This window comes from Nomia melanderi, chromosome 5, assembly GCF_051020985.1.
Source record: "Nomia melanderi isolate GNS246 chromosome 5, iyNomMela1, whole genome shotgun sequence".
Lineage (NCBI taxonomy): Eukaryota > Metazoa > Arthropoda > Insecta > Hymenoptera > Halictidae > Nomia > Nomia melanderi.
The window spans coordinates 465,479-493,445 of NC_135003.1; the positions used below are offsets into that span (position 1 = coordinate 465,479).

At 40.0% G+C, this 27,967-nt stretch overlaps 1 protein-coding gene and 1 long non-coding RNA gene across 2 annotated transcripts in view; one reads left to right on the forward strand and one right to left on the reverse strand.

Moving 5' to 3' along the window:
- Positions 1-27,967, forward strand: part of LOC116424836 (uncharacterized) — a 581,479-nt gene that overhangs the window by 123,419 nt on the left and 430,093 nt on the right. The gene's annotated exons all lie outside the window — the stretch shown is intronic.
- Positions 1,419-12,877, reverse strand: LOC143174569 (uncharacterized). Its single transcript, XR_012998723.1, has 3 exons — positions 12,792-12,877; positions 1,657-1,735; positions 1,419-1,527 (listed from the first exon to the last, which is right to left on the reverse strand). It is a non-coding gene; the product is annotated as an uncharacterized LOC143174569 (long non-coding RNA).

The window sequence follows — 27,967 nt, forward strand, 5'->3', positions numbered from 1 at the left end:
AAAAAATTCGCTTCTAATAATACACCTTGCTCTTGTTCTGTACGGTATTTTGTTTGCAAAGTTTATTTGTACGGTTTTTTTGTTTTAATTTGAGAAATTGTATGAGTTCCTACAGAAAGTCGTTAAAAAGCAGACAAAAGCAACGACACCGCAATTCGCACAAAATAATAACATATAAGATGCTTCTAGCGATGCCAGTGATATTACACGAACAAAAAGGAAACGAATTCATTGAATAACAGCAAACGATGAATAAATTGCGAATTTCTTAAATGAAAAATGTGAATTTTTAAATTTCCTTTAACATGAACTGTTTTCACACTTTCGTTTTAAGACGCATTCACCGTGTAAAATGAGATTTAGATGTAAATACGTCTCACGTTCATCCGCGTAACGGCGTCCTCCGCTGGTGAAACGGCTGCTAAACACAAAATCGGCAATATCGGTTTTAGAAATCGCTCGTGAAAGATGTCGACGCGTAATTTGTATACGCGACGTGGTGCAGCACGCGCTCCTCCACCTTCGGATCTTCACCGATGCTCGCCGATAAAATCGATCTCTCTGACTTTCCCTTTCCTGGAACGACGGTGTTCTGATCCCGGCTGGTAGTTTTGCAACTGTGCGCAATTAGCGGATCGTCTAGCGCCCCTGATGGGTTCATATAATCTACTTAGTCGGCTTACAGATAAGAATACGTCTTGGAGTTAATACTTCAATCGAACAAACTAATAAATCTATTAAACTACCAGCATTTGTTTAGGCAACGATCTTCTCAGTTACAATAGTTCATTAAATCCAACGAATCTTCTAACTAAAATATTGACGAAATGTAATCAAAAAGAGTTATCGAGTTCCTAAAAGTAATGTCATATTTTATAAAATATGACAATATTTCCAGCATTAATTTCATTGTTTTTACAGAAAGTATAGGATTCTGGCAGTTATAAATATGTGACGTTGTTAGCAAACATGTTAAACCATTCGCCAATTTTATCTTTTATGCGAGCAACTGGATTCCCGAGTATCGATTTCTAAATTTTCTTCGGTACGGTTTGTTACATTCTCGTGAAAATTTATCTAAAGTACTTTGGATTTTTATATCTTGAGCCTTTTTACGATGATTTTTCTTACGAAAATCCATTTACGTTACCGTGGATATTGAGACGGAATTGGATCGAAGAATTTTTCAGTTAGTAGGTTATTTAAGGAAAATTGATGCAAACGTCCAGTTAACTCGTCTTCCACGGTTAAGAGATTAACCTTTCGATGCCAGGCTTCGTGTAGCGCACAGGTCCTGCGTTTTTCATGTGTCGCCGCTGTTGGTTGAGATACGGAGTTGGCTGACTGTTCACTTATATTGTACCTGTTGCCATATGTACTGCGACACGATGACACATGGATCGCGTATTTTGTCTGGAGGATGTATTTATTCAGGATGGGTCACCTGATATTATCATCTTGTTTTATGTCGATATTATTGTAGTCGGGGAACCTGTTGACCGGTGTGTTCAAACACAGTTGGACAACCTGTTGTGAAGTATAATAAGTTGTAAAACGGATAGTGAAGTAATAACAAGTAGTGTGATGTGAAACTTGGATACCGCTTTCTAAGAGAGTTAAAAGTCTACGAGTACATTCAAGTACAGTCAAACTTACGATCGATAGGTGAGTTCAACATGGCAAGAACAACCAGTTGATGAATACATTTAAATACAATCAGACAACTGGAACCAGTCTGCAAATACATTGAGATATAGTCGAAGAAACAGCCAATAACTGCATTCGTACACGGTCAAATGATTAATCAACAAATACATTTGAGTTTAATCAGATAACAATCTACAGACGTATTCAGATGAAACAGTTAACAATTAAATTCAGAATCGATCAGGCAACATATATATATATATATATATTTAAATATTGTTAAATATTAGTCTACTAGTTCATTAAAATATAATCAAGCAACCAAAGAACAATTACATATTATCAGAAGTTAAATAGTCAACAAACAGATCTAACAATTATTAAAGAAAATGAATTCTATGAGTATGTTCAAATAAATCTAAACGTGTGATCAACAAGTACGAACGCTATTAAACACTTCAACGTAAAACGTATTCGATACTATATTGTATAGTCTAATAGCAGATTCCTACAAAGACAATTAATCAAGGAGTTACAATTAGACAAGCAGTAAAACGTCAAGTCCCATACTTCATATATATTTTCAACCACTTCATACTCATTTAACACTAGAAGTACCGTACCAGTCAACATGACTGGTTTCTTTTTTCCTGTTTCGCAATTATTAATATCTTAAATGCATTGAATGTTCAAAATAATTTTGAAAATAAATAGTCTCCCTTAAATACTATAATCGGTATATAATTTTTAGAGGTATTGCATATAAATTATATTAAATGCTAAAACAACAAATTATCCACAAAATATCTGAACTATTAAATCTCTTATAAATATCGTTGCATCGCTACATCATTCAGCTTGTTGAAAAGGTCACCGACAATACGAACAAAAAAATTCTCAGAACTTTTCCGATGCGATGCAATGAATGACAAATTTACATAAATTAATAATCAGTTGTTAATAATTTATTAAAATCCCGAACAAAGAACGTACACGTCTACAGGAGACAGCGTTCGTGTAGATAGCTTCACTCGGCATCGCGATCAGCGATGTTCCTGTCCGGTTTCGCGTATGACGCAAGACGCTCTCCTTTTTTTGCCGGGTTCCATTAAGGGGAGCCCGCGGCTCGGCAAACAATTAGCGTTTGTATTTTTGATGGAATATTTAAAGGCGTTCCGCTGGGCGTCGCGTCATGGAACGCGTGTCCGGCGGATTGTCGTTTTGACAGATACACGATATAAAAATAATCGCGCGGTGCCCCTCGGGTTCCGTTTGGGGAGCCCGTTTTCTCGGTGTTCTTATTTTTCGGGGACGCGTTACACGTCCGTGCCAGCCTCGGCCGATGAGATCGAACGGAAAGACACGGCCGGGAGGAAAAGGAAACGAAGTACAAGACCGTCTAACGTGCAACGGGCCCGTGTCGCGGTAGCTGGCAGTTCTGGCAGTAAGTAATTAAGCGCGGATACTTAGGCGGCGCGTTGCCATGATATATATCCGTATATTAATAATCCTCCGTGATAGGGGACCGTGGGCGTTCGCGGATACAGAACCGGGCCAGGAAACCATTTCGCAATCGCGCGCCGTTTTATAATGGTGAACGCCGGCTGCCCTCGAATTAAAAATCGCAGGAACGTTCTATTGTTAATATACGATCACTCGTTAATGTCTTATACATTATACATAGGTTCGAGGGATAAGAAACGGGCGTATTAATGACGACTTTCATGTTTGCTCGGATGTTAGAGGAGTTTTTTTCTTTCAAAGAAGAGAGCTAGGCAGCGGCTCGAATTAATATGGATGACGATTTTGTACCGAACGATGCGAGGCTTGACATTTTTTAGAGGCAACGCGGTGGAATTCGAGGAACTTTCTTTTGTAGAGTTGTAGCATTGAATTGAGTGGTCGTGGAAATTTCTATGCTGTGCACTTTGTTGAATTGTGTATTTATGAGGGGATATACGGAGATAAGAATCCGCAACAGGTATTGACATAGTGGCAAATGAAATAAAATAAGAAGCAAAGTTATGTTTTTAGAGGGAGCGAGTTTATGTAATAATCATTCACGGAAACACCCTGTAATTGCAGCAACTATGGAAAAAAGAAATCTGGAGCGGATAACTTCGACCTGTCTACTATCATTAAAAGAAACTTCTGATCATATCTGTAGCAGTTTCGAAGAAAACAGCTTGTAACACTTTATATGGCTCACTGTCTCGGCTGTGTTCGTGTCCGTTTTGTTTAGTTCCGAGAGAAACTCGAAACTAGTTTACTTCCAGCAAGAAAGGTTCTTTTAATGCTGTCCCTTTTGAAGTTCACAAGTCAATTACCTCTGGCGCTATCTTATTTACGTTTTTGAGTTACCTGGTTTGCACTTTTTCAATTGTTATTGCTTTTTAACACTCGACCAGCAATTCTTGGTTACTCTTTTAAGAACAAATGATAAGTATAGATTTCTTTATACTTAAAGATCAAACGGCAATTGCCATTTTCAAAGAAAAATTGAAAATTAACAAAATCGCGTATATTCATATTCGGAAAATTGAAATTTTTCACAGAATTGTTTCTTTTTCACATACTGTATCTACATATTTAAACTATTCTTATGTACTTGCATACAATGAACAGTCCCTACAACAAATTGTGATTGTTTTCATTGGTTTCTGATTATTAATTCTAGTCAAATAATCAAAACATGAAACAAAATTATTTACGATTGCTGCATTCTATAATATTACTAAGTACTTTTTCATAGCAAAGCCAAATAGTATTGGAATTAATTACCAGCGAATTCGCATCACAGTTCTTACGTTATACTAATCTAGTTATTTACGTTACTAAATATTTTTATTCAACATCAGTGTCCTTATTGTAATTATTTTCAAGCAATTCGAAAGCTTCGATGATCGTGTTAAGAGTTAATCCTTTGCATTCAAGAGGCGACTTTCGGTCGCCACACAACTTGATACAGTAAAATTGTAGTTTGATATTTAATATTAAGCTTTGCATAATGCATCAACACGTGAAATATAAAAATAAAATGCCTATGTTCTCGTGAAGTTGTTTGAAAAAATATCATCTGTATTTCGTGAGGAAATGTTGCATCTTTCTAGTGAAAAATTTTGGAGTTCAGAGGGCTAACATCATTATTTCCATTGCATGAAACTAAACGCGTGCCACTGTCTCATTGAAAATTCTCTCTTGTACCCGTTCAGCGAAGAAAGATGGACACTTCTCTTCCGAGTGCAATCGCGAAAGCCTACCAAGCTCGTGATAATCCTTTAACAATGCAAATGTTTATCTAGGTGATCGGAAAGCGATACCGAGTACCGGGAAAAACCATTTGGGAGCGCGTGTTACATTTATTGTTGGCAAATTAACGCAGCTGTCCGTAACCCTTCTGCGTACTCAGGGCAAACAAGTTCTAGCGACGCGTTGTATCTTCGGGAAGTCGTGCCAGGAACTCGAGAACGCAATTAGAGAGACGATGTATACCGTGTGCACGATGTCGATGGTGTTAACTGTCGAAGCAGGTGCGCTTTTGTCCGCGCGACAGGCTTTGAGCTTTTGACGTAAAGCCGCCTTAATAAACGCGATAATGGCAACGGGAAGCGAATGCGACAGAAATCGATTTTTCTGCTCGAAAAGTATTAATTTCCCCGTATGGAATAGCTCAATCCATGAACAGGTGTTCGAAAATTATTCGCTATAAAGAGTAATATTGTGTCCTTCAACCGTACCAAGTTCCTTTCTTTTTTCATTGTTGCATTTGTAAGATTGTCTAGTCACGGTTACGATCATTCGATAGAAACTGAAATATTTGTACATTACAAAAACTGTAATCTAATCATATATTCAAAGTGACTATTTATTGAATATTTATTTGCAAAAATAAACACAACACAGCTTGAAAACTAAGTGTATATTTATTAGTATGTATTACGGTGATTTACAAAAACTGAAAACGGAACGCTATTCGATGGTTGAGCGTTTGCTACGAACTGCCGAACGACGCGGAGAGAAGAAAGACGCTCAGCGCGTGCAATAAAAATGGTTGTCCTCGGGAAAAACAATTGACTCTGCAAGATTGACTGTACCAACGGATACTTTGTAGCCATTAAAAATATATTTCATGCTCACTCTCAACACTATTGAAATTCAACTGTTGGTTCGATTACAGTTGCTCCCTGCAATTAACACTCGTAAATATAATTAGAATTTACCAGAATAACTTCAATTCGAATAATTCATTAACAACTATCGACGATTACAAAAAGGAATTTACAATCGTATCAACTGATTTGAATCGCCGCCAACAATGCTAGAAACTAGATTAGCTTTTGCTCTATTCTCGATCACGGGACTCGAAAACAAACAATTTACGAACTTCAAAATATCATCGCGTAATTCTCGACTCCATCGATATCAGACTCCAACCGAGCTCACGGACGAGTGACACGTTCCATAACCGTAAATTGCGCGCGGCCCCGCAAACGGCTTGTCCACCCAGCATGTCTCCTAATATCTGCGTCGCTAATGGGTCCACGGAAATGTGTATCCGCGAGGGATATCCACATCGGCGGCTCGCCCTCGTTGCGGTTCGCGCAGTAATGAGTTCGGCCCGCGAGTGTAATGGGGCCGAGAGCCTCCATCTTGGATCCAGCGTGATTCCCGAGGCGGCTCGGTGTCGCCGGGACGCCCGCGACCCGGTTACGTGAGAATTCATTCCGGAGATGCCACTCGGGAATACAGAAATCTCGTTAGCATCACCGATGCACAGTCTGAAACCGATCCTCTTCGGAGACCGCAAAAACTGGGCCGATTATCGATCGTGTGAACGATCTTTCCTCGAACCCTTGCTGCCTCGTGGCGTTTCCAGAATCGCTAATTCCGTTTTTCGGTAATTCTATTAACATACTGATAGAGCTGGGACACGGAACTCGTGGGACACGAACCACGCGCAGAATTGCTGATGGGATCTGGTTCGAAAAACTGGTCCGTTGCGTTTCAAGGTGGATACATGATTTGTACTAATTAATTTTTGTTTCGACAAGAGGGTTTTTTTCAAGCAAAATCTCTGGAGATTTTATAGAGGGAGTTCTCATAATAGTGGACGTTTTCTCTAACACTAAACGTACCACGAACGGTCAAATAACCGTTTTCCTTTGTCCATTCAACTTTATATCGATTCTTACACCATCCGATTAATCAATTTTTCAATGTTTATCATTCCTTTCATTTCTGTTTCCACTAAGAAAAACTGATCCTTTAGCTTGTTTATTTTACTTTATAATCTGCTGTTTGACTGGTTACAGTAGGAAGTACGAAGCGCCGATACGTTCAGTGTTAAGTGAATAACGAAATGAATATTTCCTTTTTTTGTACTTGGCATTATTTATAAATGATTAATAATAGAAATTGAAATAACAAAACAAGATAAGTTGTATTACCGTAATATTGAATTTAAGCGTGCTTGTTGTGTTATACACATGATTCTGAGGAAAATTCGTAACTGTTTCTTATTCCATGATAATGCAAATTGTGGAAATGCACATGTTCCCGATAGGTTTGGACTTTTCTTGGCGGATAATTAGCAGATGTTTGTACTGGCGAGTTCGCTGAGATTGCTTGTAACAGGTGTAATTGCAATTCGTAGCATGTAGCTAACGGGGGAGTCCTAAATGTAGCGATGGTCATTCTAACACATCTGGTTACCGGCTGTCTGATGAGTATGTAACTACCCGCAATAAAACGCTTAAATCTTTGCTGTACGGTGTTTTCCGCGACAGCAGCGAGCAAAATTATTTCACCGTTAATAATTTATTAGAGGACGAAGGAATTCCAGTTTTTTGAAAGTTCATGACTCATCGCTAAACACGATCACCTCTAAGCAACACAAAAATGCCACTGTATTTGGACTGCAACGAAAGTAGTGATATTTTAATGTTTCTAAAATTGCATTTGAAATCTTAACACTGGAATCGCTTACCGAGTAAAAATTGTCGCATCTTAATTATTTTCTTTTATACCCGTTGAAAACGTGAAAATTCTTTTGTGAAAAATTGCTAAATCCATTTATTTGTTATCCAGTACATATATTTACTGCAATAGAGTTCGATTAAAGTCTGAACAGATATAGTTGTGTAATGTATACTCATTTATATATTTACAAATTTGTGTTTTCAAATTAAAAAGTATTATTAACAGAATGAGAGACCTAAATCGCCAACAATCAGAAATTTAATCATGAATTGAAACCTTTGAGAAGTATAAATATTCTATCTACTTACACATAAGACGATTACGACACGAATAATTACAGTAAAAAGTTGGTAGTATAATCAAGTCGGATAATTCCATTTTACCGAGTAAACGTGCGTGACCCCAGCCTATCGTTCGAGAACTTTTTGCCGAGGTGTGGAACGGATCGGATCCGTCAGTCTTCAGAGGTTCAAGGCGAGGTTCGTTGATTCGAAGAGGATCGTTGGCCGGTGGGTTCTCTCGTCGACAACGGGGGCGGGGTAAAGTTTTATAAAACTATCCGGCAGCGGGTACCACGCCCGCTCATCAAGCCTTCTTCTCCGCCGAGTCCCTTCTTTGTTTCCTGGTACCCACTGGTTACTCAAATTAGCCAGAAAAACCTGGCTCTCCCGCTCGTTGTTCCTACGGCCGACGATTCCCGGGCTGCGAGGTCCGCCACTTGAACTCCAAGTGGCTCTTAGACACGGTGTGCTTCGTTAAGGGGTTAGGGTACTGCGACGAACCAAAAAACTAGGTTGTCTTTAGACGCGAGAATTACGGAGGAATGTAAATTAGTGAATTTATGTAACGTTCTATAGTTTAAATGCAACGTCAACTGCACGTTATTGCGTGCTCTTATCAAGAAAATGCAATATACACATTTAATGTAAACGTTTATAAACGTTTACAAACGTTTATATATATATACATTTCTATTTCATTAAGGGAAATGATGGAAATGTAAAGACGCGATTGACGCAAGCATTTATAAATTACTTAATTGCAATGCGAATTGTGAGAAATGCATGTAGTTACTGAGAAAACGCAATGATTAAAGAAAATGATGAAAAAGTAAAGATATCATCGATGAGAGATCATTTATTTAATTGCAACGTAAATTGAAAGAAATGCCTGTAGTTTCTGGGAAACTGTAATATAAATGTCATAAAGTGAAAATAACGACGAAAAAGTAAAGAGGAGATTGACGCGTGGTTTACGATACGATGAGCAGTGAAAAATCCGTGAAGCTTCTGGGAAAACATAATGGAAACGTGGTAAATAAACAAGAAATACATACTCTCCATCTTGACATTAGGAATGTTGGTGATTGTTGGAAAGTTTAATTATTAATATTTTATAACCTTAAGTATCGGGCTAATTAAAAAAGTAAAACGAGAGTTAAACGTGTAATTCCAATTTCTTCAATCCGCGAACAAGACCATGAATAAGACTCGCGATCAGGTTCTAAAAATCCTCAAGAATTCTGATATTTTTCCAGAGTATCTTTGTCACAATTTCAAAAAACAAATTTGTAAGCTAACCCGATAAATGTTGAAGTCGTTCCACACCTTTATCGCAGATATAGTTAAGTCTAGGTGTAAGTGGATCGTATATGCTGAGGTATAATTTAAGAATCCGAATTATTGAGTTTGTGGATAATTGGGACATTGGACGAGTTAGATCGAAAAACAGCGACTGGGTTAACACGTTGAATGCAGCGTCAGTTCCTAGGTACCAACAGTGATGTTTTCCTTTGGTCGATGTCAGCCGGTAGGAGCGGACAGTATGAAATTTGCGAAACAATATTTCATAAACCATATGATATTAAAAGATTAATTCATGTCCATTGTAAAAAATTTAATTCAAGCATTGTAAACAAAAGAAATCTTTTTCCGCGATGTGCATTGCTTTTTATACAAACATAATCTTTGAATTTGCGTACTGCCCAAGGGCCTATGCATACGAACTAAATGGAAACCAGAACAAAAAGAGCTTCGCTTAACACTAAAATAACGCTAACGTATTGAGTGCTAAACAAATTTTGTGGGTATATACAAAAAATACGGAAGTGATTGGGTGTGTATGAAAAAAGTTAATAAGATTTAATAGTTATCTAATTAGATTACAAATATTGTGTTGTTACAAAAGAAATATCAAAACATAACATTTATTCAAATAAATTTACTTTGATTTATTTCTTGAGAAACATAGTAAGAAAATTATAATTGATACTGATAAACAGAAGCGCTATCGCGCTCTCCGCAGTTTTGGCACAACACAAGAATAAGTTATTTAAGATTCTGCTACAAGTACAACCGGACTCAAAGTAGCAAACGATAAGAACGCAACCATCAAAAGTCTCCAATCACAGTTTATTTCATGCCAAAGTCTGTTTGCCAACATGAAAAATCATTTCTGCCCTGAAAAACCAAGTTACGGATAATCAAGACTTTACTACGTTCACACCGGTGCGTTTCACCGGTGGCTCAGACTACGACGTCCCATCGGGCGGCGCGTACCACTGCACCAGTGGCTCACACTTCGATATCACATTAGACAGCGTGTACCATCAATATGTAATTTATAAACTGGTTTGGTAAATAGACAGAACTGCCGTATAGTTGAAAGTCAAGTTACTTATTGACAGTTTCAATATTTTCAAAAATTTAGATCGCGAAGAACAGTGACTCGGTTAACCGTTTGAGTACCAGAGATTTTTAAAAAACGCAGTCGAAAAAAGCCGAACAGTGCAATAGCGCTTTCTGAATGGGATGCGAAAAGATCCAAGCGGCGCGATAGCGTTCCTTTTATTCCATGTCGAGAAAAGCTAAGCAACGCGAAATCGCTTGTCTTAATCTATGTTAATATTATTTAATACTATTATATATATATATAATTAATTTATAATAGGTAACAACGAGATACAAAATGTATTACTTGGATTTCTTATATGCAAAAAAAGTAACGATGCGACGTACATGCGTCTGAAAAGTTGAGGGCGTTTCGTCAGATTGTGAGTGCGCCGTCAGTTGTCCGTATCGTTTAAATGCGCTGGGTTTTGTCGACATGAAATCCGAAGAGCACGAAAGCGGCGCGTGGGACTCAAACGGTTAATCGAGATTCCACCGCACAACCAAACACGAAAGAGCAAACTTGAAGCGCGCACTCATGGAAAGGCTGCAGCCACGGTTTCCCTAATTCTCGGTTCGTCGACGCGGAACCATTTCCGCCGCGGAAAACGTCTCGATGCCCTGTAAATCTAGATAATTCCCGACCACCTCGCGCGCCGCGCGTGCACCGCATTTAATCGTTAAACCGGTCGTTAAAGTACACTAAACGGTATTGTACTTCGCGGCGAACGCTGGCCGTGTATCCCGTGCCCCGGTGTAATAAACCGTGACGTTGTTTTCGAATAAATATTATTTATGGACGCGGGGAACGGAACACGGGATGCGGCGGCGGGCCCGGCGCGAGCGCGGCCGCGTTACCGCCCGCTCCGAATGTTTTCCACCGCGGCCTCAGCGGATATTTATCCGCGGCGACGCGGACGACCGACTGTTTATCGCTTTTATTCGCGACCGGCGAGCTCGGCCACGGTCGTTAACCCGCCGATACGGCGCAATTCATCGGGACACGATGTCACGCCCGGCGTTCGTCAACGGATGGCCGCGATCCGATAAATACGTGTCTTAACGATCGATGAATGAATCGGTAATTACTTCTCGACATGTTCCTCGAGTCCCCTCGCGAGATTTTTCATGGTTGGGTTGGTAGTTTCGTATAACTGTGACGTGCGCGAGTAAACGATAGAGAAGAGTAGTTTTTTTTCTTTCGACGGTAATGTGATTTATGCCCCATTGTCTACTGAGATTGGTAATAGGATGTTGATGATCAGTGGATTTTTCGGTGAATTCCAATTCTTAAGGGTATGATAGAAAATAGATTTCCTAAAGAAATATTTTCTGGTGTATTATATTCGAGATATTTTATGTATTTTTGTTGTTGTGCGCTGTAAGTAATTACAAATCTGAAGTTTAGAATAAGGCTGGCGAGCTGTGAGCGTTTTTTAGTTGCGGGAGTTGGACGATCGGGAATTCCGATTGCAATAGAACTTCGTTTGTGACGTGTTCCGGTAGAACGGGTATGGCACGTGGAAAAAACTTTTCGAAAAACGCGTCTGATGATAAGAAAATCTCATAAAATAAAGTATAGACACGCGAGTATCGACCCTTTCACCGTGAAATTTTGTCGCGCAAGTCAACACTGTTTGCAATGTTTTGCAATTTAACGCACTTTAATTTGACTCTCTTCTCCCTTTGAGTTTATTGTTTTTTTTTCTTACAGCATAATTAGTTTTGTAACAAAAAGGGATATTTATATTTAATAAATGCAATAAAAAAGGAGATAATAAACAAATGTTTACATACAAATTTTAATGTTAGAAACATATTTTAGTATACTACTCTTCAAAACATTTTGTTGGACACAAAAAACATTATACTGCGTGCACATAAAATGAACTAATTTGTGATCTTTTGTTGCTGTACATACGACACATTGCCTCCTGGTATTACGACTATCGCGATGAATTTTTGCGAACGTATCATACAGCGACTATCGCTGTTAAGGGGTTAAATATAAAGTAGAAAATCTGAAAAGAGTCGTTTTGACCGTTTCATCCCGAATTGTACTGATAGCTACTACGAACATTGTAAGTAATCGGAAAGCTAGAAAGCGCTTAGGAAAAGGAAAATTGTACCACACGGGAATCTTTGCTTATGGCTGACAGCTTAAGTGCTAATCAGCTGTCAGTACATCTGTTTTGATTGATCAGTGCGCAGTCGTAAGTTTTCTTTAAATAAGTACTCAGTGACGAAAGGGTTAATCGTTTCGGTAACCTTTCATCAATGAAATAAATTCGTTTCTACCGTGTAAATCCCAACATACACGACACAAAATCTTATTAAGTTAGACAGAAAGTTTTATCACCAAAATTCTTATGAATCTGTGACATTTCTTCAAATGCTTTTTTATCCTTTCCAGGTACCTTTTGCTTATAAGCGTTTCAAATATATACATATATTTCAGATTGAGAAATAAATAATTTATTTTAACGAATCACTTACCGTTTCCTTCAATTTGCCGACGAAATTCTTCTATTCGAAAGCATGCAACCGTATCGAGTCGCAAGTGAATCGGTGGCTCGGTCAACGGTGAACACCACGCGTGGCGTAACGCGTATCAGAAAAATAGCAACTCGCGGATCATAGGTGCGCTCTAGACGACCGTAGTTTTTGCGGTAACTCGCTGCGGCAGAAAATTACCGGAATTATGCATTCATCCCGACGTAACCTTTCGTTTTTTCCTGTGGCCACGGTGTCGAGGTCTTGATACAGCGACGCTGCATAAAGATACGCGACGCGCAATCCGCGAGCCGCACAGCTTATTAACCCTCTGCGGTCCGAAGTATTCTTGATTTATCACTCTGGAACTTGCATCAAGGTTACTTAACTCGAATATAGTTTAATATGGTATTTCACTTTCCGGTAGCATCGTAGAGATTACTGACGACTAAATCAAATTACTGTACTTTATTCAACTAAACGACAGTTGGAAGTTCTGAATTCCAAAATACCACAAATCCACTTTTGAACGTTATCTGTACGAGTTATTGGTATAATCGTTTTCAGCTTACTCAGACCTATTTAATAATATAAGAGATGTACTCGTAACGAAGATGTATCTGTAGCCAATGTTTGTAGTAAGAATCAAAAGAATAGATAATGAATGAATGAACGAAAATGAAAAGATAGATTGATTTCCTCAAAATTTTGATTGGTTGATTTGTGCTGTTTTGGAATTCATAGCTTCAATTGTTCGTACAGTTCTCAATGTTACAAATCGTGTGATTGTATATCTTTTGAATTACGATTATCGCATTCAACATATTACACCTGTGGCATTCTTCGAATCTTCTCTGACCCATTCACGTTTTTTTAAACACCATTTTATTTACATAATTCTCTTCAATGTAGTCGCATTTCAATTTTGTCAAAGATATAACTTATAAATTTGAGATATATCTTATAATAAAAGAAAGTTGCTGCTATATTACGTGTTCCTACACTCTGAATATTGGAGAACGTCCTTGTAAACTAATTTTATTTTATTTGCTACCAACAGCGTAAACAGCTAATATCACTTTCGTTCATGAAACTACATAATGAAATACTAATTGAAATCGGACCTCAATTCACTGTTAACAAGAAAACCGCACGAACTTCTCCCTTCTACCTAATATTTCAAATGTATAAATAATCTGAGTGCCACAGCAGAATTTCCATTCACGCAGAAATTATCTCTCGCCGGTGGACAGCTGGGAATCTCTGGAGGCACGTGCAGTGCGGTGCAGCGGTGCATAAGGCACATGTGCCGGAGGTCGTAAGGTGCATCGGGAATCGATCGGGTACGCCGCGCCTCGTGTTCGCGTACGATCGCGGACGGTTTCACCTGCCTCGCTCGATCCTCCCCTTCTCCTCGATCCTTCCGATCGCGAGAGACGATGGAAATTGCCGATCGACAGACTTCACCTTCGACTTTTCTTCCACCCGTAATTTCGCGTTCCGATTTTGGCGATGCCTCGTCGCGGCTAACTGTACATTCCTTAAGCGTAGGCTCGCTTTCTACGGGCGACCGCGTGTCCAGGAAATTCGCGCGCGCGAGCCTCCCCAAAATGGCGAGAGGTAAAAGTCTCGAAGGTAAATTTATTCCGGTCGCTACGGCGATTTTAGCGGAGTTTCGTGAGTTCCCGATGATTTTTTTTTATCAAAGCGGTCGCGCTCTGTCTACGGTCGTTCATGTAATTTCGTGATTTAATGATAATTTCGTTTAACGGCGGCCTTTTGATACGTAAAAGGATTTCCTTAATGGAAATACTGGGGACACGATGCCTCGAATAAGAGAAAAATAATTGATACTTTGGTGACCACAGATTTTGTCTTGGAATTCGTTTCCTTAAATTTTTAATATGGATATGTACGCACTGCAAGTTTTTCATATCTAATAAGTAAATGACAGCGTCCTATTTAAAAAGAAGCTAAACAACTGTATTGTCTGCTCTTAATACTATAAATGTTATTTTTCATCTATAATAAGGGGAAATTCTTAAAATTCATATACTATTATAATTTTCTGAAATATAAAAAAACTACTAACCAACGAAACCAAAAGCGGAATTTGTATTCGGAATAAGAATAATTAAACGATTGCCCAATTATGTCACCCTATAGTGAAACTTAAAGTATAAACTCGATGTTGAACACGATGTTAATCAAATTGCAAGAACATAATCTATCGTATTTCCTAAACAAAGGTCAACGCGAAGCGTATCGGCGCACGATATTGCGGCGCAAGATTTTTCCAGCATGCCTCGAGGAGTTCCATCGAAAGCCGCGGGTTTCATAGGGTTCCGCGAGAATTATAATGTGCGTCACTGATTGGCATCGCGCCTTGTACTTTCAGCGAACATTCCTACGACATGTTCGAGCCGCGGGGGTTTCCTACGGAAACCTGACGACTTTGTTAGCGCACCCTGATGTAGATAGAGCACCTCCCTGCCACACGGCTGTTCGCCATTCGAATGGCGGACCGTGAGCCGGCTGTAGGTTACCGTGCTATCGATGCCGGTGTACAACGTCGAGGTAGGCAGCGTGAGCGGCTAGAGAGACTCCGGGGTTTCCGTGAAACACCTCCGCGAAACGTACGACGTTACTCCGCGGAACAGGCTCCCGAGAGTGGACCGACTCGCTCGAGGATGTACCAGGAGCGGATACTCCGAGATGTACGACCAATCCTCCGTTCTATCTTCGTTCTACTTACCCATACACTGGGGGATGCTTGGGGGTTAACGGACGACATTCAAATTTAATTAACGAAATTCGAAAGTGTCGTTTATTCTGTGGCACGTACGTGGGTTGCTGCAGAAATTTCGGGAAAGTATGAGGAAAGTCACAAATACGTTTCAACTAATGGTTTTGTTGTTTTTCAAAATGTTCTATTTCAACATTAATACGTTTCCCATTGTGTTGTCGGCAGATTGTAACCTTGAAAGTGTGGAATTTCATGAAAATAATAGAAACCTACAAAAGGCGGATTCTTGAAACTTTTACAGCTACTTAAGTATCTAAGTGTTTCTGTGGGATTATGAAGTGAGTATGTTTAGTTGCAAATATAAACATTATTCGATCATTTAAATACTAGGAATATTTAAAGATATACGGTGCGTCCTGCGTTCTACGGTGGCCGTAAACACTGTGGGAGGGTGGTTGAAGGTATATTAAATATTGAAAGTGAGTCGATTTTCATTTTTTATAGAATAAGTACGAAATCTATATTATTCAGTCTTAAAACCAAAGTTCAAAATATAGAATAATAGTAAAAAATAAAAAGAACGTAGCTCAGATACATAGAGTTAAAGGGAACATAATGCAATTGTAACATTTTTTTTATGATCTTATTAGAGCCGTCCGGTTACTTAACGGGCGGAGTAGTGGATAGATTCTCCTACTGGATTAGATCAAACGGAGTGTTTGTCTGCATTTGAATTGAATTAAATTGAGCCATTAATTTGATGAAAACTGCTCGATAAAAACTTTATTACCTTTCGTTCAGATTACACATACTCATACCTCGACATCCATGCACTCAAATTTTGAATTCGATCGATTAATGCTTATGATCAAAAGTCATTAGTAATCGCGATTGATTAAATCGATGGATAAAATTAATCATTGTTGATCAATTATCAATTTCCAAATTGTTTATTTGTAATCGAAGTTAAAGAAACATTTTATTTGAATATATATCTTATCAATTGTGCACATCGGAATTATACTCGGTATCTGCGCATCGGATAGAAAATTAAATTTCACAAAAATGAGATTCTATTTTGGATTGCGCACACTCGAGGCGAGCAGCAAGGTTAAATAAAATGATCTCCCATTCTACTAAACGTTGAATTTCTCCCGATGTATAGTCAATTCGCGAAATTTATATTCATTTCATCTGTACGTTTTATAGCCGCAGAAATGTTTCCCAAGTAATTTATTAGAAACGTTGGATAGAAGTATTAAGGGAACATAAAATACAATCGCCGCAGAAACTAAATTAACAGCGTTTCAAACACATTGCCGTCTATTATTGTATTACTGAAAATTTCGAATTTCCATTTATTGCCCCGTATAATGAGTATCGACTTGTCTACATGCTCGTATCGCGGTACTCTAATCCTGAAAGCGTTAAAGCTTATTTTCCATGATAAAACATGCATACGCTGAAACGTTGAATTAACGACAATCGATTAACGAGAGTTTCGCTTTTTACAACTCTTTCAACGATACGGTTCTCTTCGTTCGAATTAATATGTGGAACGCTGGAATTTTCCTGATAAATCTGTCCTCGGCGAAGTTTGTGGGAAAAGAGAACACTTTCACAAAAGTTTTACCGCGTTTACTAATTACTGCTCGTTACGACCGATAATTGACCCGAATCCGTCACTGGAACCAATAACTTCGCACCGTGAATGACACCGTTTTCGTCACGCTGTTGGCCATCGATGACAACGCAGGAAGCGTAAGCATATTTCCTGGTTGACCGAATCAAGGTTAAGCGTTTACCGCGAGTTTAGCTCGTTAGCAACTTGCGCGCGAGCCTTCGCAGCGTCATATTCTTTACGCTACGACCGTTTTACGCTCAGCATTGTAACCACTGATATTATCCAAAGTGTACCACCTAACCATATCATTTGAAACAGTTTCGTCATGATTTCCTAGAAACTGTTCTTACGGAATCTTCCCACTTTCCTAGGCACCGAAGATTCATCATTTTATTCGTAATCCTTTCAACTCCGAACTTTTCATTTTCATTCCAATAACTTTGCATTATTTTACGCGTTTCACTTGAAATGAGCTTCGAGTTATGAAATGAGTTATTTTTGCTAATTACATTGAAAATACCGTAATAGAATTGAAAAATATCAAGTATGTCTGGTAGAAATGTAATTAGAACCGGTATCGAGTTACACTCGAAAATGGAGTGCAACGGGTTAAACTTTCTTTCCCCGAGTTCATTTCCTTAAATTCGAGTGATCGACGAAGATAACCATTCGAAGAACAAGAAACTATCGCGAAAACGCGGCGAACCGCAGCAGTCGTGGCGAATAGCTCGAATCACCGCGAGATTAATGATCCCCCATTACAAATTCCACCCGACACGCTTTATTTCGCAACGGCGACGGTCACTAAACAGTTTCTGCTCGATGGTGCGATGGCAATAAAAAAGGACAAATAAAACGGGAAAGAAGCAAAGAAAGTTAAAGAGAGACACGGGGGAAAAAGAAACACGCCAAAGGAAAGTCGGATTTTTCAAGAGGAAGCCTCGCGAAGCAGTAACGTGTCAGCGACTCGTGCGTAACGACACTTATGCTCTTTCAATAACGACACTTACGCTCGTGGTGCAAACAGTCGAACACGTGCATTGCCGCATACCTGTTCGCGCTTATCGCGCAGGTGTCGTATATTCTTGCTTGGTGTTTGGTTCCTTATTACCGTGAGACTTGTAAACACTAAACGGATACCATTGACATCGGTACCGATGTCGATCCGACCCCTCGAAATTTTTATCGAACTGCACCATATTACTCTCGATAATTCTCTATTATTCGCTCCAGCGAGTCTCTATTACGCGATTACAATGCTTATACAATAGAACTTCGATTATCTGAACTAATTGGGACAAAGATGGTTCGGATAATAGAATAGTAAATCAATTCGCTCTTGAAACTGCTCACGAATTAAACAAACTGCATTGAGCATTGTATGATATCGTTTTAATCGACATGAAAATGTTTAGAACTCTGGAAGTATGAATTTTTTCACGTGTTTATTAGTAAAGTTCTTCCTCCGTTTTTGCTTCGTCGATGCAGTTGAAATAAATGATATAAAACTTACGTAGAAGAATATTCATGCAATAATTATAGAGCAAGATTTCTGAGGGGGTTGAAATTTCAAAAATATTGATAATATTGAATTGAAAATTCCGAAACATTTCAAGTGAAATAAACATACTGACGCGTATACATATACATCTTATGGTAAGATATTTTCAAGGGATTGATATAGAAATCCACATCCGAAGGGGATGGTATTGCACTTAGAGGACGTCGCGTTTCCGCGACGGTTGGCAATCGCTGCGAACGAGGCCGTTCGAAACGGCGATCGTTTTCCCCCGCCGATAGCTACCCACTTGAGGCTTTTATAGTTTTCCGTGATATGCTAGTGGAACGTTCACGTGCTTCGGCTCGAAAGCCGACACTTCCCCTTCGACATTCGCGCGCGCGTTCTCCTCTCGCCGCGGCCGCGGCCGCCATGTCACTCGCATCTAGGACTTGAACCGTACACTTGCGCTACAAGCATACGTCCGCTCACTTCGGTCCGATTTGGTAGACACTGCCAAGTGGTATTTTCAATCGGGGCCTCTCGATGGAGCAAGGACACCATTAGCTTGTCACACTCGACCAAACAGGACTCGGAAAACCGCAATGTTTACTATCTCTTTGATGCCGGTGTACCTGTCTTATACGCGCGTACGTAGTCAGCTCGGCGATCGGCGTAATGCGTGTAACCGAATTAGAAGCGCGCGTTTGTCCCTCGGCCTGATATTCTAATCGGCTTTCTAACGTTCAAGGTTCCCGTTTTGTTTTAATTCGAATTCGACATTTGCATCCGTATCTTTCTAGGCTGCACGCGCGCGGAAAGTTCCCTTTTTTAAGTTGGCCGACGATGTCCGTGAAACGCGCGGTTTAGGCCAAACGCGCACGAACGGTTTTCGGGAAATGTCGCAGCAGCGATTGTTTTTGAGAACAGGGAAACAAAGTTCGGCCGTCTCACAAACAGAAGGGTAAGAGAACTTTGTGTTTCCATCTTTTAGAAGCAATTACGGCTACGACGTTTTTCTGCAAACCGCTCGTGTACGTTTGGTCCAAATGCACACAAGCGGTTTGTGGCAAAATGCCGCAGCGGCGATTCGTTTGGAAGAATGGAGACGTAGTGCGGCATCGTAACGAGATCGTGTCACTCGTGCGCGTACAGCCTTAGCCTTAAGCCAAATGCACATGAGTGGCTCACGGGAAATGTTGCAGCGGCAACTCTTTCAAAATAACGGGGAAACAAAGTTCTTCTGTCGTAAACAGAAGGACAAGCGAACTTTGTTTTTGTGCATTGAAAACAATTGCAGCTACGATACTTTTCTGCAAACCGCTCGCCTATTTACATTTGGTCTTAGGTTACGTTTATAGCGGAGCTGCGATAAAAGCTGAGATAGTGTGATGATTCGCAATCTTTGTATCGTTGATGGCCAATTCACTAATCAGCTCTACGCGTCGCTTCAACGCAAAACGCTTTCATTTAAAAGGAAAGTATGTATGCATTTCCTCGCTTCGCTTTCATCGCCACTCTTATTGAGTATCGCAGCTTCGCTATAAACGTACCCTGAGGACCACGGGGGTTTCCTTTACTGGCCTTGCCTCGCGAATTGAATACGGATACGAGATTTCTTAACCCGGCATTTGCATATTAACATTCGTGAAATTGTTCGTTGGTCAATACCTCTTTGCCGTGCCTATACAGGGTGAGAGACGCGTTGAACGTTACGCGTGAAGGTTTCTAGATCTGTTAGTGGTACAGTGAAGCGGTTATTGACGAGGCTCAAGTGTTTTAGGGTACCATTATTTTCATATGGTTTTCATTTTATGAACGGAAGAAATTAAAGAAATTCCGAGTTTGCTGATTATTTTTTGCTGCGGTAATTATGGAAGGAGAGAGATTAAGGAAATACCAAGTTTGATGATTATTTGTTGCTTTGATAATTGGGGAAAAGCAGTTAATTCGTTCATGTTTCATTCTCTCGGTGACTTCTCGTTTTTGTTTTTTATTGGACTGATAATTACATTTCGTTTTATTGTAGTTACATACTAGCGTCAACGATTTAATAGTTCTGATTTTAGTGATGAAATGTTTTACTAATTTTAGAATCTTAAACAATGATACGTTGAATGAAATTGTACACTTGAAGTCAATGGAAATTACAAATAAAATGATAAATATTTGAGATTTCCTCATTTTTTCATTTTTAATTCCGTATTTGAAGCAAAAACGATATCGTTGTTAAAAAAAATGGAGATGACAGTGTTTAAACGTGAAGGTCATTCGTTTGAACATTTAAAAATACGAAATTTAAAAGATTAATAATATTCGTATAAAGACTCAATAATAATATATAATAATATTCATTCATCCATTCATTCATCAGATACTCATGAAAACAAAAATGGCCGGTAACACTGTAGTAAACTCATCGATAAATGTAGACAGTGTATTAATAGCCAGTGTTAATATTCATTGGACATGTTAGACTGTCCGGTCGTATTGATTTATAGTGACGTATACAGTATAGACTCACATAAAAAAGAAATCTAGGACGTAGGTAACCCGAGTTTTTTCGACTGAATATTGAAACATATAAACGCTCGATTATATAATTTTGTAACGTTCACAGCGTGCAACGTCTTTTGCAAACTTATACAATTCAAACTAATCTTGGTTTGTTTACTGTATTACCGATGAAGTGACTAATGCAATATAATTTCTTCATTTTTCCATAAAATATTCAAATTGATCCTTTATGAGGAACATACTTCTATAAACACTTCTATAAAGTGTTAGGAATATACTTCTATGAAGGTGAAAATATTTAAATATTTTGTATCGATCGTATCATTACATACCGACTTATCTAATTAATAAGTTATTGTCCTTCTATCGCGAGTATATAGGATTAAACAGGGTGAATGAATCCTCTTTTGCTCACCATAAAGTTCATATGTGTTGAAACCTATCGAAAATCTTCAACACAGTAGGGAAACAAAATTCTTTCCTACTAGATGAGAAATCGGTACATCGTAGCTTGCCCTTTGGTAAAACACATTTTATCCCGATTGCTTAAAGACCTAATTTGAAATAAATAAGAGTACCATGTTGAAAAATAATGTTGTTCAAAATATCCCCTTCACCTATTGAAACAAAATATTACATTAGAGATAATACAGAAGTGTATCCAGATTTTTCAAATTGCAAAGACTTACACAGACATTGTAAAATATGGTAAATATTTATGCCGATTTTAATTGTTGCGGTTGCATGAATACGTATCCCAATTGCCTATTTTTGAACTTATCATTTGAAAGATCTAAATGAGCGGACATCGATATTTTTGGAAACATTGAAATAAACTGTCTTATAAATTTTCGTAAACGTAGTATTAAACTTGAATCATATCTCTTTGAGCTATAAGCGATTCAACACTCTACATTTGGTTGCTACGAGGGAGAAAGAAAAACGTATTTGTAGGCCACACATGAGGACACGTACCCTCGTCATCGGCCTCGAAGCATGGCGCGATTATATTTTCTCCCGTGCATTAAAGCCCGTACTTAGGCGTACCGTTATTTAGTAATGCCTCACGCTCATGTGCGCGCGCGCGCGCTAGGGTTTCCAGGATTTTTTCTTTTTACGGCGCATCAACGCGAAGATTACTGCAATCAGCCGTAACCTATCAGTGACTTGCACAAGAATGACGCGACCGCAGGATTAACCCACGGACAATGTCTTCCTTCCATGTGAAAAGCCGGTGTTTGACGGACCTGCCCCTCTCCCCTCCACCGGCTGATTACTTGATATTGAAGTTACGGGTGTCTAGCATCGGCGTGTCCGTCCCGCAGGTGTTTGATTATTCGCGGATGATGCGGCCTCGCCGCGGCGAGGGTTGAAACGAGTTGCTTACGTATATTCCACCGACGACGGCGCGAACGGTTTGAAAGTTTCGATTTAGTTGTTAGCGAAAACACAAGTAACAAACAATTTCCTTGTTTCCTTATTCAGAAGTTTATTGGAGAAATAATCGACGAAGTTGATACGGTTGAAAGGCTTTACCTTCAGACATTTCTGTAAGCGGGTTTAAGAAACTTTTATGATTATTTCCTTTGGGATAAACGTTTTTTAGCAGAAGTTGATTGGCAAGAAATATCTGTTTTCGTAGGAGTTGATAGCTTTTATTTCTTCCTGCGTTAATTCAGGGTTTCATCCTTGTTATTTCTACTTTGGAATCGTCATTTCCTTGGAATTTTTCAGTAGAGCTGGTAACGTCTTCTATTAGCATAACATTGAAAGGGTCTTGGGGTTTTTATTCTTAAAACGAAGGCCAAAATCGATGAAACTCTAGTGTGAGCTTACGTAGAAGACGATTAGATGTAAAAGTGTAGAAACGGAAGTGTACTGTGTAATTCAATTTTGTCTTTGTATATAAGATAAACAGGTAGGAGACGAACGAACATTAATATTTGTATACGAATCAGTAGTTAATTCACAATTCTTTCATACTTTAGCACAAAACGAATTGTAAATTGAAAAAATCACAATAATTCAAAGTACCATGCCAGTTTGCGACAAGGAAACTAAGATTTCCAAGTAAGAAATTTCAAAGGTACACGAAGTTACAAAGGCTTGAAACAATACAACTCCGAGCATTGCGCAACGTTTGACCAGAGTCACAGAATTTCTCCTTGTTCGTGTATTGTGCTGACGGACAGGGAAGAATGTCGGGTAGCGCGACGAGGTGTAGCGTCTGCTAAAGAGAGGAGCCGGATAATCGATGGTCATGAGTGCGAGTATAGTCTCCTTTTGGTAAAACCGTTGAAAGACGTGTTCATCAACCTCCTTGGGTTAGTGGAACGTGGCTTACTCGAAGTAACTTATGCCACTTTCACGCGATAGCGCGGTCCATCGATTCTTCGAAGGCGGCGTTAATTTAGCCGAAGATGGTCAGTCTATGACGTGCAAATTCCTGAATCGGTTGCGCAACTTAAAGAATAATTTGCAGCCTCAATACCCGCGGATATACAACAACCACGCGGACGTGACGGGAGTTCTCGTCGATCTTCGTGGAATCCTGCATATTCGATTTCCAATTGAAACATTCTTAATAACGAATACCGATCAGCAAGGAACGAAGACGTATCTTCGGTACCTGAGGTTTCCATTTATTTTTATCCGTTCATTTTATTGTATTCCAATTTTTCGATTATTGTAATCATTAAATTTGGTTAAACTCGTGTTTTGCAGGATTCTATAACAACAATTTTTCCACTAAGATTCGAAACAGGCGAAACGATACGAGAATTTTTGAAAAATTATATTGAATGTATTCTTGTGCTAAATGCTGAAACCGAGTAGCAAATTTCATACTAACAGATATAACAGATACTAACTCACTGAAAAGATCTATGTCTGAAGATCCATAAAATAAAATAAACACGTTGGAATTCAACTTCCTAACCATTCGATCCGCAGCCGAAAGAATACAGCAATTATTTTCGATTCACCAGCACGGTAAAGGCATTCAAACGAATCCATGAATTATTACCCGCGATATTGTCGAGCATAGCGCTCGCCGTTTCACCATTCGAGAACAATTACGGCGCAGCCAGGCCTTCGACCAAAAGAAAAGAAAAGAAAAGAAAACAAAACAAAAGAAAAAAAGAAACGCGTAAAAAAAGGCGAACGAAATAATTATCAGCGGCCGAGCGTTTACCTGGTGCCGTCTGATTTTTATCTTTGGTCGGGAACGGGCGCGCAGCCTCGGCTGGCACAAGATCACTCATAGTTGTTAACTCCGGCACGGTGGAAAGGTCGTAGCCATGGCATGGAAATTTATGCGTAATTGCTTTGAAACGAGAGTACCACCGTATCGGTACGAGATCTGACCGATCCTGTCACCGTTGCCCGGACCCCAACCGCAGCCCGGCACCACCGGCAGCAACAGCGACGGCAGCCCAGACATTCGATACAGCAACCTACACCTTCGGAGAAGTCCGAATGGTTCCGGCGGTGGTTTATGAGACCAACGGTGAACGTGGCGCTGTCGGGCACGGCTGCGACCGCTGATTTAAGTAAATTGCATGCAAATGCACGAACTACCGGCTACGAGCCTGGAATAAGGTCGGCCATTAACGGGCATTCCTATTGAGATAAATAACAATAATTGAGTCGATCGTGGATTTTGCCGAGCGGACACGTATCCGATCGCGGAATGCCTGACGCGTGAGTCAATGCCGTGCCGCCATGCGGAAGTCCTCCGATCTTTAAGCGTTCACGCGGACCGGCGAAGGTCGATTTCGGATCGGTCGTGCTCCTACTTGTTTTCGCGAGGTTTCAATGGAAGCCTCTTGAACAGCTACGATTCTATGTGATGCGTATGGATTTTCAGTTCTGCGATGGGACTTTTTCTAATTTGAATTTTAGATTTTTGTGTGTAGGTTGGGAATCTGGAAACTTGATCGTTTGCACATTGGTGTTAAGGAAGAATGTCAGTTTTTGAATTGAAAAGTAAGGGTTACACAATTGCTTTTTGTCCGTCATTATTTTATGGATTGCACCGAATGAGATTATATTCGTTATTATTTTAAAATAATGATTTTTCGAATGCGATCTAAATTTCTCATTTTGTATTAAATCAAGTAATATTAACATACTGTTTCATCTGCTGTAATATTACTTTTAACTATTTCCACAGTTGAAGTACAAGACGTTTTCGGAGCTGGAGACATATATCTCTTTTGTAGTTAAAAAAACGTTCTTGATGTAGTTTATAATAAGAATGACTAAATGTAAAGTTTTCGCTGCTAGTGTACAGAAATTGTTACCATTTTATATAACGTTTGGATCAGATGGCAATAACGGTCGAAGAACATATGGTGCTAGATTCTTAGATCTATTCTAACACGAGGCTGAAGACCGTCTGCTGTCACTCACTCCGCTTAATTTCCAACCTCACCAATTTTCTTCCATCGTCTATACTTTATCATACAATCCATAATTGCATCAGAGGAGGCAGCTGCGGCTAGAACACGCGCTAGCCTCCACATTGTCCGGGAGCAGTTAGCGTATTCTAGTATCTATACCTACGAGACCACAAACAGGCCGAAAATAATTGGACGAAAACGAAATTAGAAAAATAAAAAAAGGTAGGCAGTAATTGTACATTCGACTAACATAAAAACATACTTAAAATTATCAAATCTACGCAGTCCAATTATCACCCAGGAAAAAATAACCGAGCACGCAATGAATCTTAATAAAAGACAAAATTTCTGTTTCACCAAAATTAATGAACTAAAATCTCTAACCGGCACAACTATCACGAAGTCCACATAACCCAGTTAATACCCACGTTCCAAACTTCCGCAAAACTCCCCAATTCATTTGTTCACTTCGTCGCTAATCGATCGCCATTGAAAAAAAAGGAAAAGAAACATTCGTATTTACGCGAATTAGAGTCCAGCTGTAGTCTAACTTGGCTGGGTACTGCGTAACCTTTGGAACGGGTACGGAGTCGGTCGTGTAATTCCCGGTCTAAAAGGTTCCTTTGATGTCCAAACGCGGACGGGTTCTCCCGAGCGGCAAATTTAAATTCCTAATTGATCGCGGCGCGCACGGCGGAGCCCTCGGCCGCGCGGTGTACCTGCCCGGCTACCCGGCGCGGGTTCAGGCGCGGGAACAGGCGCGGGGCCCGTTTGTCGCCGGTGGGGGATGATCGTGTAACCCGCGACGTAAAGTTGCACCACATTAGTCCCGCGGTATATTTACGGCTGTGTAAACCGTGCGGCTCCCCCTTGGCCCCTCAGCCGCCCCCTGTAACCGGGTTGTGGCATTAGCCGGGCCAACATAACCGCGACAGGGCTACGTATATGGCGAGCAATTCGCACCGTTAACTACCGTCCATACCGGGTCTACGTAACCTGTTGTGCATCCCCGGTCTCGTTCCCTTTCACCGGTTTTCTCATCCTCCCGCCGTTCCGCCTCGATTCTCCGCCATTGTCCCAAAATTAGCTCGATAAATCGTGGTACCCTGTACCCGCCTGTAACGCGGACGCGCGCGTTACAGTACGACCCGCGTGGGAGTGCGAGGACGGAACGAGAGTGCTCCGGGATAATAAGGGAAAAAGAAAGTGAAACTCCCGGACGTGTATCGACCTCGAAGAATTTATTCCTGGTGAAACCGGGGTGTGAATTGTTTTTTTTTCTTCTTTGGTGTTCCGATTTTGTGAAAGGAGATTTGGGGGATGGTTTCCGTGGACCGGAGAAATGAGAATTAGTCGTAGGAAAATACGGTATTCTCGATTGCAGATTTTTGTAATTGTATTGTATTGTCTAAGGAATTTCACGAACTGGTATAGTGGATGAAACTTTTATATTGAAAGAGTATTTGAAATATTGAAGTTGATTTTCTGCGAGAAGAAACGTAGGATAACAAAATTCGAGATCCTCGTTTATCGAAGTGATCAATTCCGCGAAGTAGAAATTAGAAAAACTTGATTACACGGTATAGGCAAGGAGAATAAGCACTTTCGAAGTCGATCATTTTGACTCGCAAGCGGCTTTTATTTCTCACTTTTTTTACTGTAAACGACTGTGCTCGCGAACGAAACAAACGATACCTCATTTTAAGACGACATCAGAGTATTTCGAAAAGTAAAATCCGTCCGACGAAAAATATTTGCTCCGTTGATAAGTCAAATTATTCCCGGATAAGAAGGAAACCTTACAGAGTATTTCCGTCGAACGCGTGGAAAACCTCGTGCGCGAAGGTGCGAAGGTGCGAAGGTGACAGGCGCGTCCTTGATGCATCCCGCGTGCGAAGCTATGCACCGCGGTTTGTGCTAGTTGCCGTCGAGATTCTCAGGAGAGAAAAAGGATCGAAAAAGGGGGGAAAGAAAAGAAAGAAAAAGGAGCCGCGGAAAGAGGGGAAATTATGATTATGTCGAAGCCAATCCCGTTTCGACGCCGCCAACTGTGAGACCGAGCGTCTCGAACGAGCAATCGTTATTTTTAATTAAGAGAAAAGATCGGTGCCCGTTCCTCGCCACGAGGAGAAACCGCTCCTCGAAGATACTACCGAGGTCGTCGAATGGCTACAACGAGAGACGCCGGCTCGGCCACGCTCGGCGTGCATTAATTGCGCGCGGTGTTAATGGCATTGTAGCGATCCTCCGGAGAACGATCTTCTGTGTCTTTATGATTCATTAACTTCGCAGTCGTGCCCGTCCCGCGTCGAAGAGAAGTTTCCCGCTATCTTCGTTTACGCGATCGTTCCTTTTATTGTTCCTCTCCTTCCTTCCTTCGCCCCCCCCCCC